Source organism: Osmia bicornis, chromosome 11, assembly GCF_907164935.1.
Source record: "Osmia bicornis bicornis chromosome 11, iOsmBic2.1, whole genome shotgun sequence".
NCBI lineage: Eukaryota > Metazoa > Arthropoda > Insecta > Hymenoptera > Megachilidae > Osmia > Osmia bicornis.
The window spans coordinates 3,535,036-3,549,733 of NC_060226.1; the positions used below are offsets into that span (position 1 = coordinate 3,535,036).

The 14,698-nt window shown below is 42.3% G+C and overlaps 1 protein-coding gene across 6 annotated transcripts in view; it reads left to right on the forward strand.

The window, feature by feature from the left end:
* The first annotated feature begins 2,181 nt into the window (after positions 1-2,181).
* The window catches only part of LOC114875152 (zinc finger homeobox protein 4), a 233,612-nt gene continuing 221,095 nt past the window's right edge, over positions 2,182-14,698 (forward strand). For 4 of the 6 annotated variants that reach the window (XM_046287694.1, XM_046287698.1, XM_046287699.1 and 1 more), the window contains exons 1-2: positions 2,182-2,516; positions 13,495-13,562. The gene's annotated coding sequence lies outside the window, so the exon portion shown is untranslated. The remainder of the gene's footprint in view (positions 2,517-13,494; positions 13,563-14,698) is intronic. The other 2 variants (XM_046287696.1, XM_046287697.1) reach the window with 2 other exon arrangements.

The following is a 14,698-nucleotide window of genomic DNA, read 5'->3' on the forward strand; positions in this document are numbered from 1 at the left end:
CGTCGCTAGTGTCCCGACGCGGTAATCATCGGCACTATTCCTAGCTGCACAGGGAGGCTGAACTACTGCCGTACGCGTCTACTGAAATTCTTCAATTTCTCTACTTGAAATAACATACGTAGAGAATCAAAAAATGACATAACAACTAAGATTTACAATTCCCCTTCTTCAACCCTTTGCAACACAAACCCTTTATAATTTATAAAAAGAAAAAATGGAAGTTACAAAGTCATGATTACTCCCATAGTTGAAGAAAATAAAAATCTGAAATGCGAAACCTGTTTCATGAGGGTGATACTATGTTACCTCAGATTGTTCATTGGCAGCTTATACATTATCTTCTCACGTGCAAGAAAGTAAACTATTGTGTACCGAGTTGTAGGGAGGGTGGCAAAAAGATGAAAATAATGCAACCGGCAGCTGCCTTCTCCCGGGATTAAATTGTATAAAATAAGAAAAGTGATCGCGGTGGAATAACACCGACTCCCAGCGGTTGCGAACGATGCCAGGATTTTTCCTCGATTCGTTTACCATCCGGAATTGCACAAAATCTGTTTACCGGTACGGTTTACTTACGAGAAGAGACGTGCTGTTCGAGCCTGTTTCGAGGACGGCCCCAAGGAATCGATAGTAGTAGGGAGGACGTGCAATAAAACTTATTATACTTAAAGTGTATCTTGTAAAATAATGATACCACGGCGGAGAGACTGCGTTCACGTTCACGCGAATGCGCCATTTATCGGCACTTGCACCAGAGATTATCTCAACACCACGGTACAAGGGTGATGGCGTTGGTCAATTATCGTTGCCGCGCAGGAAATTTAATTGATCGTGATAAACGATCAAATTGCTGAGGAGGTGGAACTCGCTGGCCCTGGTGTATCGGTACACTTTTCTTCCTCGCATCGTCGAGTACAAAATTAATCTGAAGCACAGCGCTTAATGTACCACCGTGGACAAAGTAATCGCGAGATGCAAGAAGCCGGTGGAATTTTTTCTTCTTACGCGTTTAGAATACATAGTAGAAACGAAAAGAGGAAAAGGAGGACGTGATCTATCGTAGTTAATTAATTATAAAAATCATACGACGTGTACGAACGAAAGGTGCATGTTAATCAGCGCGAGCCCCCACGTTGGCTCAGGTCGCCCAGCTATCCGAAACGAAGATCATCATCGGAAACCGTTACGTCAACAACGAGACACGATCGAGCCGATGTATCTACTAATAATACATCGGTCAACACATCCGTTATCCTTCTTTGCTAGTTTGCATATTCATAACGGCGTATTACGATACGCCGTAAGAATGCAGAACAAGCAGCTCCGTTCGTTGCAATTATATCATAGGAGTTCTTCAAATGGGAAACGTTGCATCGGTCACTGCAGCGAGACCAGATCTCTGATCTACATCGCGAGACATTTTCACTCGACAGCGGAAGTAACGTGGCGAGACAAAGTTACGACGAGGGCGTAACTTCGCGATCGCCGGTATTGTCATACTCCATAAAAGAATGAGCGGCAACTTTCCAAGCCGGCGCAATCAAACTTTCTCTGTGCAACGATCAGTTCGACTCCGTGAAATGTATCGACCGTGAGCAAACCTGGAATTCCTTATGTATCTATCTTTCTAACTCTTCAGATCCGAGTGATTGATCACCAAGAAGAATCGTACATCGTAGGAATACAGCGAAGCAATTAAATTTCTTTAACTTAAATCGAACGTATCAAGCTGATCCACCTTGACACCAGATTACAGGTGCGATCATAAAACTTGGCACCATTTTATTCGAATGATTATCCAATCGTACGCAATGATTTCCATCGGGAAACGGGAGGAACGTTCGAAGAAAGCTCGGCAAGAAATTAGCAAAAGCCAAAAACAAGCTGTTTCCTTTACGCTCAGCTGTTCTGCGCGCAGACACGTGCGCGCGTGTTTGGCGGGGGCGACGCCAGTTGTGGTGTTAGTGCGTCGAGTCGACTCATACGAGGCGTCGTTCTATATACGTGTACCGTCGCGTCGGGACGTCCACGCGTGTGTGCATGTGTCGAGCGTGTACATGCGCGTGTGCGCCCCCGGCGTACGTGGGTTCGCACACACGCGTGGCCGCGCGCGCATCTGTCCGTGTGAAGACCCAAACGAAGGGAGGCAAGCCAGTAAGCTCAGGCGCGCCGCAGCGGCGAGAGCAGCCATTTTACTCGAATCCGAGTGGAAAACGTCGCGGTTGACGCGGCCAAGTAACGCGATCGCATCGTGCTTGTATTTTTTTTTTTTTTCTCACCCGCGGTGGACCTCGGGGTCGCACTTTTCTCGATAACGCGGAGCTCGTTTGTGAGTGCCGTGTCCAGGTGGATAGCGCGAGGACGCACGACGGCATCAGGAGTTCTGGTGACAGGAGAACGTAGTTCCGCTGGGTGCACGTGTGCCACGGGGAGACAAGTGAGAGAACCGGTGAGGAAACGTGAGAGGGAGCCAGAGAGCAGTCACTCTTTCCGTCTTCGTCGGCGCTTCGCTCTTGGTCCGTGTCGATTTCCCTCTCTCTTTCTCTCTTTCGTTCTATTTGTGTGTGTATGTGTGTGTGTGTGTGTCCCTCTCTCTTTCTCTCTCGCTCCCTCTCTCTGTCTTCCCACGCCTCTCTTACCTGTGTAGGTAACACGGGATCGCATCGAGAAACGTGGCCACGCGAGTGTGGGCGATCGGTAGGGTGATAGAAAGAGAGAGAGAGGAAACGAGGGAGCGTAGCACGAGGTGAGGCCATTCGTTCTGCGCAGGACCGTTTAAATTCGCCGCCTGCTTTGCATACCACGTTTTCGCCAGCCCTACTCCGCCACCATATTCCTACCCCCTGCTCGCCCCCATCCGTCGGCACACACCACCCCTTTCGTTCCTCGCTTCCCGCCGATGTCTGCTCGTTTCGCGACCCGCCCTTCGCGATTTTCCGCGACCAACCCCTACGAGCCTTTTCGCGTATTTTGCTTTTCCGACATTGCTCCTCGCGACGTCGTTACTTTTCTGATTTTTCACGAAAATCGCAATTAACCTTGCAGGAAAAATGAATTAATCGCGAGAAATATAAAGAATTTCTATTTGGTACCACACTTTCGCACTTCGACGATGTCTCGGTTTCGTTTTCTTTCGTAATTCGTATTAAAGCTAAATTGGCCTGGAAGAAAAGTTCCGTTTAATGAAAATTTGAAAAAGTATATTAGTTTATCTACGAGTAGATAACATTGACTTAGATTCTTACGATTGTGGATGATCAGAGGTTTCTTGAAGGCAACGTGGGTGAAATGAAATGATCGTATAATTAATTTTAGAAAATCTTAATTTAACCGAGAGATAATGGGTGACGGTCTGGCGGCAATCATTTGCACGGAATTATATACATAAAATTGCGAATCCTCTGATGATCTCACAGATTTACTGCGCGGATTGCTAATTATACGTGTACAGTTGTATACGTAGATGCTCAAAACTCACTGGCTGTACTGCAGCGTTAATGCTGTCTCACGTAATGAGCGACTTGGCTCCAACGGACGCATATTTTCTTTTACGATGCCTAAATATAATCTTAACGATGTTCTTATGGCCTAGAACAGTCGTTGCTTCGGGAAATCCGAAATTCTGCGATGCCTCGATTCACCACTTTGATCCGATCCGGTTGCGTCCCGACAAATATTCCCTTCAGTCACCTTCCTCATTTACGCGCATATCTTATTTGTAAATGTGTTTGTACGTTCGCTTGATCGTGTCTATTGTTATGTACGCTCTATCTTCTCGAAACATGCGAATCTTTGCACTGTAACGACGATTGAATTTCATCATTCTGCATTTGAAATGTTGGAGGAATGGAAAATTTACGATTTTCACTTGGACAGTGAAAGAGCAGTTGCATGTTTTCGGACAGATTACTTATGTACGTTGTTTTATGTTGCTTCGCAAGAATTCGCTAATTGGACCGCAGTATGTCTGACTATATATTAGAATATCTACTTAACATTGTGTCAGTTTTGATTTTTGTACATTTTTATTTGCAAATAAAATTTCTTTAAATTGCCTGATTTGTACAGTGTGTTTATCAGTTTATTTGACCCACCTTTACCTTATTGTTTTCGCGTTATATCCCGTTTCGCCTTACCAAGCGAATACATATTTTTGCTGATATTTTTCCATCGGCGAGCGGAAGCAAGTGGAAGTTTTTAGCGTGACGCACAATTATAATCCATCCCGTGCTCACTTTTGAATATTTAATGCGTGTAGAATGAAGAAAAATAAGAATTTGCTATTCTTGTCGCGGTCACATGAAAACGTATCACGTACAAGAAACCGGATTCCGTATTAATAATAATCCAAAGAGAAATTAAGTTCACTTGGTGTTTTTCCTCGAACCCGGGGCCTAGACCGAATTATCGTTTTATCCGCGTTTCGCCGGCATTTTCTAGTCGTTCCTCTTTTTCCTACACCCGTCACGATTAAGGATCGAAGTCACGTACAGCCGAGCCGTCTGTCGATCGCTCAACGATCGTCACGTGTCAGCCGATTTTCCCATAAAACCTGTGGAACGACTTTCGATCGATACCAGCCAACGATTATTATCCGCGTGCTCGGCGATCTTCTGCGGCATCGAGCCTCGATCTTTTCACGATCGCGTTAGATCGTGCTACCTCGCGAACCTGCGATTATCTTCACTACTTTAGATCGCGTTACGAAAAACTCACGCTCCTGCGTTCGATCGCTGTTCCTTGTTGGCCAAGTGTCTTTTCTTTTTCATTTTTTTTTTTCTAATTTACTGTCGACGCGATTGCTATCAGAGGAGTTGGGAAAAATTCTGAAAGTGAATTGAATTTTCTAGTAATAGAGAAAATAGAATCTTTAAAATTTAGAAAATGGAAATAAAAAAGGGTTACGAATTATATTTTAATTGTTGCCATCTCAGCGACTTGTCATTTAAAGGTTGAAGGAGGATGTAACAGAGTGTCTAAGTATTTTTTACAATATTTTCAATTTCAGGAAGTAGCAGGATAACCTAACAGAAGTACTCGCGATCGAAATTTACGATGTGAATTATTTGACCATCAACCGAAGGAACATTAGCCCCATGGTTTTAGCATCAATTAGCGCGCGATTGTGTTTCTTTATCGCGCGTCCATTACAGTTCTCCGAACTGTCGCAATTTTTGCTGACGAAACAGCTCGTCCACTTTTCTCTTTAATTGTCGTAGGAGCTCGACGAGGAACTTTCCTTTTTTTTTTCTCTCTCCTCGTGCCTCGCAGTGACATTTGCGTGTAGCCGAACGGGGATACGTTCGCATCGACACGCTAGACGACAATTAACTCGACAAACCGTGCAACCGTCGTCCTCTCGCCCTTCCATCATTGTATCGGGTCCCTTTCTTGCAACCAAAGAGGGTGTAAACCCGTCATTATTCTGATTATTTTTCCATGCCAGCTAATCACAAGCTGTCACTTGTATCATTGTTTCACTGTGTATCATTACTCCTTTTTTTCTTTCTCCCTCTCTTTCCACCCCCTGCTTTTCGACAACGTTTCGCCAGCCAACGTTCTCTTTTAGGCACCCCAGTTTCGATCATTTGTCGCGAGTCATTTGATCCCACGCCGTTGATTCACAGTATAAAAGAGACTCCATTAAAGGGTTGAAAGTTAATCGTAGAAATATTCCTGTATCCTTCAACGAGATATTTCAAAAAGTAATTTACCAAGACGTTGGGTTATATAAAATTAGGTCAATGCGAGGCAGCTGTAATTTTCTAATCCTGAGCGAAGAGTCAAATTTAACTAGGAAAGCAAACAATGATTTCTGCAATGTTTATAATAACAACAAGTTTGCGTTTCGAAACATTAGAAGGTATCGGTTGGACGTAGGTAAAGTGATAAAAGCGGTGCCAAGATGAGCGATAAGTCTCGCCGCGAAATAAAGGGAAAAGGGGCGGGGGACGGTTGAGAGAGGAAGATGCATACATCAGGCGCGAAAGAGATAGTAAAATATAAAATAGCGGGCGACGTGTACTGGTTAGACTATATGTTCTAATTTTAGGCGATTGCCTTGCTCCCTCACCCGAGGATTATAATTAGATACAAAAATACCCGACCGCCACCCACCCACCGAACCGACAAGTCGGCATGTCGAGCGAAAGCGCGGGTGTGTTCACAGATTTCGGTTCCGAAAGCTTGCTGAAGCGCCATTCGCCTTGTCGTTCTCGCGTTCGTCGTTTTACTTTTGATCGTTCCCGGCGTCCGAGCAGCCTCGGCTCGAGAATCATCAGGGAAAACGGTGTTTTGCTCTACTTCGTCTCGTCTGATTTATTATTGAACTTGCAAACACCGCTGACTAATTGTTAATCTCGGATAATTGATAAGAGTGGACAGACAAATGATTTACACTTTCTGTTCCATGATGTTATTTTATAACTATGGTGTTTGTTTGAAGAATACGTTTTCACTGATATAATTAACAATTGTAGTATAATTTTAATACACTAAAATAATTGAAGAAAAACTAAAAGAAAAGATAATTTTGAGTAGTTAACATTGTGGGTTGAACGACATTAATGAAGTTTTAATGTAAGAAACGTTACGATCAGTTTCTTAGAAGCTATTGATTGATTGGTAGAATCTAGTCTAGTTCTTAAGAAACAACTATGTATTGAGCGAAGTGGTGGCCGTAGTTATTCACAAGTTGCGTAAATAATTAATTAACATGACTAGAAAGGATTCAAAGTACGTTGCAGCTGCTATCGGTGTACGTTCACTCACCCCTCGTAGGGACTAGTTTAATATGAAACAGCGAGGCTCGTTTAGGAAAGCAGAGGGGGTAGCTACCCCTAATGCAGGGGAGGTAATTATTATACGAACCAATCGATACTTCGATGAACGACTCAGTTCTTCGTCGAAGGAAAAAAGCACGTTAAGCTCCTTTCATCGAGTCGATTACGTTCCCAAGCGAAAATACTATTTTATTCTTTCGGAAAATTAAATTTTTATCGAATTAACGTGATCAGAAATGCTATATTAATACGTATTACGTTATTTTTAGCAGGCAATATTTTATTTCCAACAGAAGGTTTATTTTTTTCTAAAAATTCATGATTCTCGAAGATATTTAAATATTACTTTCAAACTTGAAATTAATTACTTTTAATAATTATTTTCTGAAATATGCTGCTATTTGAAATATCGTTCCTTCAACTGAAACTAAAATTAAAACGACTAGAAATATCATATCGCAATTAAGCACATTAATACCCTTATTCGCGTGTTGTTAAAATTAGAACAAGAGTACTGCAAATTAGAACACTTTTAAATGTAATTTGCAATCCACTATGTAACTGAAGATTTAAACATTTCTGCTCACTGTTGCTTTGGACTAGCGGAGTTATTAGTAACACCAATAATTACCAATTATTTTTAAATGCCAAGAAAGCAGAGTTAATTTCGGTACGTGAGCTCATGCTCTCCCACGCTGGCGTTTCGGATGCATGCACAATGCTTAAATATGTGTCGGCCTGCTGATATTGCGGATACCATTTAGATAATGCTTTATAATTTACAAAAATCGTATGCTACCGTTTTTTAACAGAACGCGACCGTTGTCAGTTAGTCGATCTCTTAGTTTCGTCTCGAGTGAAATATTCTTTTTAATACGCACGATATTGTCAAAATATTGTCCACGCACGTAGATATGCTTTTTAAGTTGGGTTTGTTACAATACCGAGTCGGACGGTCCCACAGAGCTGGTTGATTGTCGGTTAAAAGATCAGCGAACTGTGACAGGGACGTTTCTCTCTGGCGGGCTCATACGCGTACCGGTGACACACGAGGACGAAGAAACAGAAGTAGATACACGAGGAGGAGGAGGTCAGAGGAGTAAGGGGGTGTACCATGAGGAATCATGGTCTCTAATTTTTACGGTGTAGCCACATACACGCGTTCTTCTGTCCCCGTATTTACAAGTACAACTAGCCGGTCATTAAATCCGATAATTAATCACAATCGTCTCTATTAACGGGGAAGGCTTAATTGCTGTTATCCACGCCGTACTCCGCTAGGAAAGGGGTGGCGTAAGGAGAAGGAGAAGGCGGAGGTGGGACCGGCCCAGGATGTGACTGAAGAATGGGTCCGTCGATCGTTCACCCGTCTTTCCTTCTCTTCGTGACAGATAGCTGTCTTTCGTTAGCTTCTGTGCGAAACGAACGGCACAATTTTATTTCTATTCAATTTTTCCCACGTTCAAAGGATTTCTTCGAATTGCTTCTTTTTTTATAAAAATAAATTAATATAACTTCGAATCGCGTAGCCCTTGGACTCGAAACGAATTCGACAAAATCAGAGAAAGAATATTTTATGAAATCTGTGAGAAATGAAATTTCACGCAATGCACGAAATCTAATGACACGAGGCAAAAGGTATTACGGGTACAGTTTGACGGGTGGAAGCTACTTTCTATGTTTACGTCCACGTAACATTGACGAGGTAACGTCGAAGTTCCACGTTTCCAAAGGAATATGGCTACCACCGGGGCAGCATATAGCCACGTACACGTACGTATTTCCAGACGCTGGTGAAACCCAGCACGAATACCCGGGAAACTCTCACACCGACAGCAATGCCTCGTACCCGGCCATCTACTTACTTTAGTGGTCAGCGCGGAAGAAAAGAATTAGCTAGACGGGGGCGCGTCTCATCTAGGTCACCCACACCGCTTACCAGCACGGCCGACACATACGTATCACACACACGGTGTACACATACCCGAGGAGCCTCATTACGGTGCCACGGTGGCGAGGGGGTGTGCAGCAAAAGAGGCGAGCGTTAATTAAGAACAGACTCACCACCCTCTAAGTAAGGAGCACTGACCAACCTTCTCTCCCTTCTTCCTCACGACCAGCTTACTTCCTTCCTTCGGGTACCTTGCACTTCTACGTTGCTTCATGGCCGCTCGTACCGTCCTCTCACACCCTTTTCAGTCTTCATTCTGAAAGAGGAAAAGCCGAGGATTGTATAAGAAGACGGAAAATTAGAGAAATACAGGAAATGTGTAAAGAAGGAATCGAAGGTAGATGGGATAGGATAGGATTAAAAATGTCAGACCGGAGGAGAATTAGTAAGATCGTGTGATATATTGTACTGGTTCGTTCATTTTTGTTAAGGGTTGCTTTACTTATTCTGAAATACTTTTTACTTATTTCCTTCTCTAAATAATTTAACATCAGTGTTAGAATTAGTATGGGGTTAACTAGTTATTGATAAAAGAGTTAAGTACCGTAAACAATTTCAGGGTATATAAATTTGTCAACCTTTCTTCGAGTACCATTTTTCATTTAACCCATTTGTTCATCGACGAAGAGGAAAGATTCGAGTGTCGCACCTTCGTCAGCTTTCGAATCACGATGAAACATAGTGGAACGATGATCAGTCGATCTCATCGTGACGACACAGGGGCACACATGTTGCGAATGTCGCACAATAACAGCTCCTCTTAAGCCAAAAAAAAAAGTCACCCAACTGTTCATCCCCTTCTGAGCGTTATAAGCTCTCGCGACCAGGGGTGAGCCGTGCCTGATTGTTTCCAACAGGTTTGCCATCTTTTGTTTCAGTCCGTTCTCATGCGCGCCAGAACTGGTCATTGCTCGAACCCTAAAAACGGTTGAACAATGACCTTCGTGGCCGTTACATTGCATTGCAATAACGACCCCTATTTCCCAGAGTACCGAGAGAGTAATTTTCGATAGGATGGGAATTCATTTCAAACTGTCAACGCCGTTTAATCGACGATTTCGAACGATTTCGACGGCTTCTTCTGTCATTGTTCGAACTTACACGGGGATACATCGACCGTGTAATTTAACGTCACAGCTTTTCCAATCGTCGATTTCCCTTTTAAAATTTATTTTTCTCATAAGCGACCTTAATGAAAGGATTACGCTTGAAATCTGACTTGATAATCCAGGGGTTAAAAAATAAATTTCGAACATCATGGATAGTTGATTTAATCGTGTATCTTGCTACGTACGGCTACTTCTGTTACGGTGATCAACGTGTTAATTGTGCACTTTCATTTGTTCACCGCAAAAGGGAACTTGATGGAGCAAAAGGTTCTGGCTTAGGAAAGTAGCGAAAGCCTATAGTAGACACTTCCCTTATGTAATTGTTCGTCTCATCAATGGAACTTACACATTCTGATGGACAGCTGGTTTCGCCTGTATTTATTTACATGGGAATCGAGTGAAATGACGTTAACTGCTGTCTGGTAATCGCGTTGACTTAAACGATGTTCTAGCGTCATAGCTGTTACGATAAACATTGATTCATATGTATGACATGAAATTTATGTAGAATAAAAAATATGTTTGTACCCATATAATGAAATGCACCCTACACGACATAGGCGTCCTCGCTTCAGAGTTTTATTAATATTTTGTTATAGATTCTGTCTTTCGCTGTCACACGAAGTGATATGAAAAATTCCAAATTCTCAGTTAATTAATGACAATTAAGTGTCAGATTGAAAAGCAGCAAGTATCGTTGAAGTAAATAGACAAATCCGAAAAATTAAACAAACGCCTTACTGACATGCTGATCTTTCGGCATAGAGAGGCATCTCTGGATTCAACCCTGTCGCTGAAGACAAGGAAGATAGAACGAAGAAACGAAGGCTACTCCCTTCTTACAAGGCCACGTTCAGGAAGATAAGAAAGGCCAGAGGGAGAAAATCAAAGAGTAAAAGGGATGAGAAGAGACTTGGCAATCCGAATGAACGAACTACACCGCATACAGGGTCTTAGCAGGACTTAACGAATATTGCCGTCGATATCCAGAAGCCCCCTATACGACGCTTCTCATCCCGCCATCGAACTTTCTTTTGTCCTTTCCCTGAAACGCGTTACCGAGGAGGTTCGCTGATCGATTCCGAGGTTGGTCAAGTTAATTTAACGCGCACGTTAATTTGTTACCATGGATTTCGTATTCGAGGCAATTCTGCTCGCCTACTGATTCGATATTTCGCTTTACTCCCTCCCTTCACGTTTAACCCGTCTAAAATATTCAAGAATAGAATAATTTGAGGTAAAGAAATTCTTCGTCCAATCGCTGCAGGAAGTATACACTCCATGTCCTTATATCTCATTTCAACGCTGATTCGATTGTATTTGAAATAATTGTAATTATAGGGAAAGGGTTGAACTTATGTCCATAAGTCAATTTCCAATTTTCCTACTTAGAGTTCTTAAATTAAATCTCTGCGCCTCTAACAGGAAACTTGATATAAATTCGTTGATCCCTTAAATTGAACCTCTGATTGCTTCATATTTTCTCTCTTTATTCCAATTGGTCATGCCCGATGATTAATGTCCTAAGATTACAAATAAATTGCTGAAATGTATGAGGCATTAAAAAAAGTGATGAAAAAAACTGAAAAAATTAGCAAAAAAATACGCGGTGGAGCGTAGACTCAAGGAGGATTACATCGAATTACCGGGAATGAGGACAATAAAACATCTCAGTTTCGTGTTGAACAGAAACGAAGGCTATCAGTTACTTCGTTACGCCACTGTTTTCTCCTGCATACGGTAGACGAAGAGATTCCAAGTGAGAAAGTTGAAAGGAGTCGGACGACAAGGCAGATAAATTAGTGCTAGTAATGAAGACTGAGTCCGATGTCTGATTAAACAAACACAGGGAAACACAAATAAGTAAGAAGGACGGGAACGGGAAAAGGAGAAGCGTTAAAAAGGGGGAAAAAAAGGAATAGAAGAAAAGGAGTAACGCGAGGCAGGAGAAAGATAGAGAACGAGGTGGAAGATGAAGAATCTCTGAGTCTTCAGACGTTAAAGTTTTATTTTGCCTCTAATTAACTAAAGTAGCTTAGTAGTACGTTTAAAGACGTTGCTACTTATCCGTTTTCCTCTTTTTTATTTTTTTTTTACTCTTCTTCCATCTCTCGCACCTTTTCTCATTTATCTTGTTTTTTAGCCTATTCTCGTATCCACGTACCGGTGTTCGTTCCCGGAGACGAGCCCATCGTGGCTTCGTAGAATGTTCGTTGTTTCATTTTCGTCGCACGTCCTCAAAATGAAAATGTATGAGCGCGTATAATACATAGAGAATAGTTTTGACCGGGCCGGTTAGCGGAGCATGAATCTCATCGAGTCACTCAAGGCTGAAGCTCTCGAAATTACGCGGGATGAATTAAAAATAGCGGTCACTAAATCGTGAAAACAAAATTCACCTGGATTTATGGCCGCTTTTTGAGACTTCCAGTCACGAGCTATTAGTCGTAGCCGTTTGCGAAAAATACCGAAAATAATCATCGGACGTATAGCTCGTTGGCTGACTGCTAACAGGTTTAGATATACAATTTTTTTTCTACTTTCATTTCTTTTTTTTTTTTGAAAAACTTATAAATTTGATTATACCGAAATACTCGACTGAAACTATTAAAAGATCCCTATTGGTTTGTTACCAGGGAGATCGTCGCGATTCGAAGTGCACCACTGTCGTTGAGCTGATACCAAAAATAATTAGGGTACCTAATAATCATTTTGAAGTGAAAAATGATGGATAAAATTCTGCGAACTCATTAAATATAATCATACACAGGTCCTGTTATACAGGTAAACCACCCCTAAAGATGATTACAAGCATCCAAAAGGTCGCCTTAATTTCACGGAGGGAGGGAAAAGTTAAGAAAAGAAAAGAAGGCACCAGGTGGTCGTTGGACGATGCTCGCCATCGGACAGTATCGCGGTGGCCGCGAGTCAATTTATTTATAATCCTTGCTTTTTTTTTTAACTGCCCGCCAGAGAAGAATTAGCGTCTGCGGATACTGCGCAGCCAAGTCGATCCAGGACGATGAGAACGGCGCTAGGTGAAAAAATAAGCGGACGATAATAATTATTATCAAGCGAAGCCAGATCATGGCTGCGCCGGAGGTGGAGAAAAAAGATACGAATCCATGACGCTGGGCTGCCAGGCAAGGACGTTCAAGTTTAAACGAAAATAAAAATTCCTTCTCCGATACTAATTATAGAATACGCTCATCGAGCAACTGCTGCTTGAATTATATCGATACATGTACGCCAACGAATTATACCGGGTGTCTAGACCAATTTCCTAGTTCCCTTAAAAAAAAAAAGATTAATGATCTGATTTAAACGCGATAAATTTCGAGCTATAAAGTTTGAATTTCCAACTTCAGGATGACGGTCTTGAAAGGGGGTGCAAGGTGTTTTCTATGGATAACCGCCATCGTTAGATGTAATAGCGATTTTTAATAAATGATGACAAATGATTTAATATCCACAGCGTCGGATAATTAATTAATATTAAATAGTAAGCTAAAATTGATAATCTCTCCTTCTTTGCCTTATTGAAATGCCCTTATGTATCAGTATGCTTGAATTGCTTGAAAATATGCAAATATCTTTCTTCTTCAATTTTGATTGCATTTACAAATCATCACGATTTTTGTCTGTTTTTCAGATTTACGTTGAAAATGTGACACCGATGGAAACACGAAGAATGAAGACCCTGGTACAAATTCCGGAACGGTGAGTCAGTGATTAATTAACGGCACCGTTCTTTGTTCGGCCTAGCAATTATTTGACTTGACAATCGAAGCAATTATCCATCGTAGTGGCACACCTATCTGGGTACATACGTTGACTTATCTTTCTCCAAGAATGGGTGTAGGCTGTGTTGTGCTACTAAAATGCTCACGTATCAGGTGGTAACCATCGATGATCATTGATCATTGTCAGTTAAATATATATCGAACAAAATTGTTAATGCGATATTCCTGTTGATCGTCTTGCAACATATTTTCCGAGAAGGTATCATGTATGTCCAATTAGTAATTGAAAGGGTTCGAATATTTCTGCCCTATTTCTCTATCTTCTGATTTAATTGAAGAGCAATCAATTATAATTATAGTCACCTAAATTTCGAAGAATTTACAAACCCTATAGAGTAATCAATAGAATTGGTAATAGCGATCGAAGGAGGGTTGGCGAGAAATGAAAAAGATTCGATGGTACCCCGGCAAAATATGAAGGCGCGCATCGAAGGAGGCCCCCCTTTAACCCGTTGTAGCCTGAAGCGACGCGGAATCACTCAGAGCAGCGCCGGCCGTTACTTCATTTTTGCGGAGCGTTTACAACGTCCTGTCCACTCGCGTGGCATCGTTGCTGGCATTTCGATGCATAATAAACGAGCGGTTTAGCCCTGCACCGTGTCTCACACCTCTGGTCCCATCTTTCTACGAGTAAAAAAGGGGGATGCACCCCCTCCAATCTCTATTCCTCACAGCCGACCACCGTCCTCTTCCTCCTTTCGACTTGCCACGGTAAACAGGCCACGCTGTCTCTCTTTCGTAGACTTTCTTCTATGAGACTCGCATAACGAGATGCGAGAGCGAGAAGAAGCTATCGTTGAACGAACTGTGAAGAGCAAGCGACTCTAACGAAAGGAAATCCGATTTGCACACCGTGCCCGGGTCTCTTCCGCTCTTTTTCAAACGCGTGCCCGGCCGCTGCTCTATACACGCCCGGGACGATACGACAGACACGGCTTGGTAGTTTTCATGGAAATTCGTTTGCTGCTTGTTACGTGACACGGACGTTTTCCTTTGCTAGATTTTTCCTTAATATATCGCGACGGACAACTATCCGAATGATTATAGCCGCTT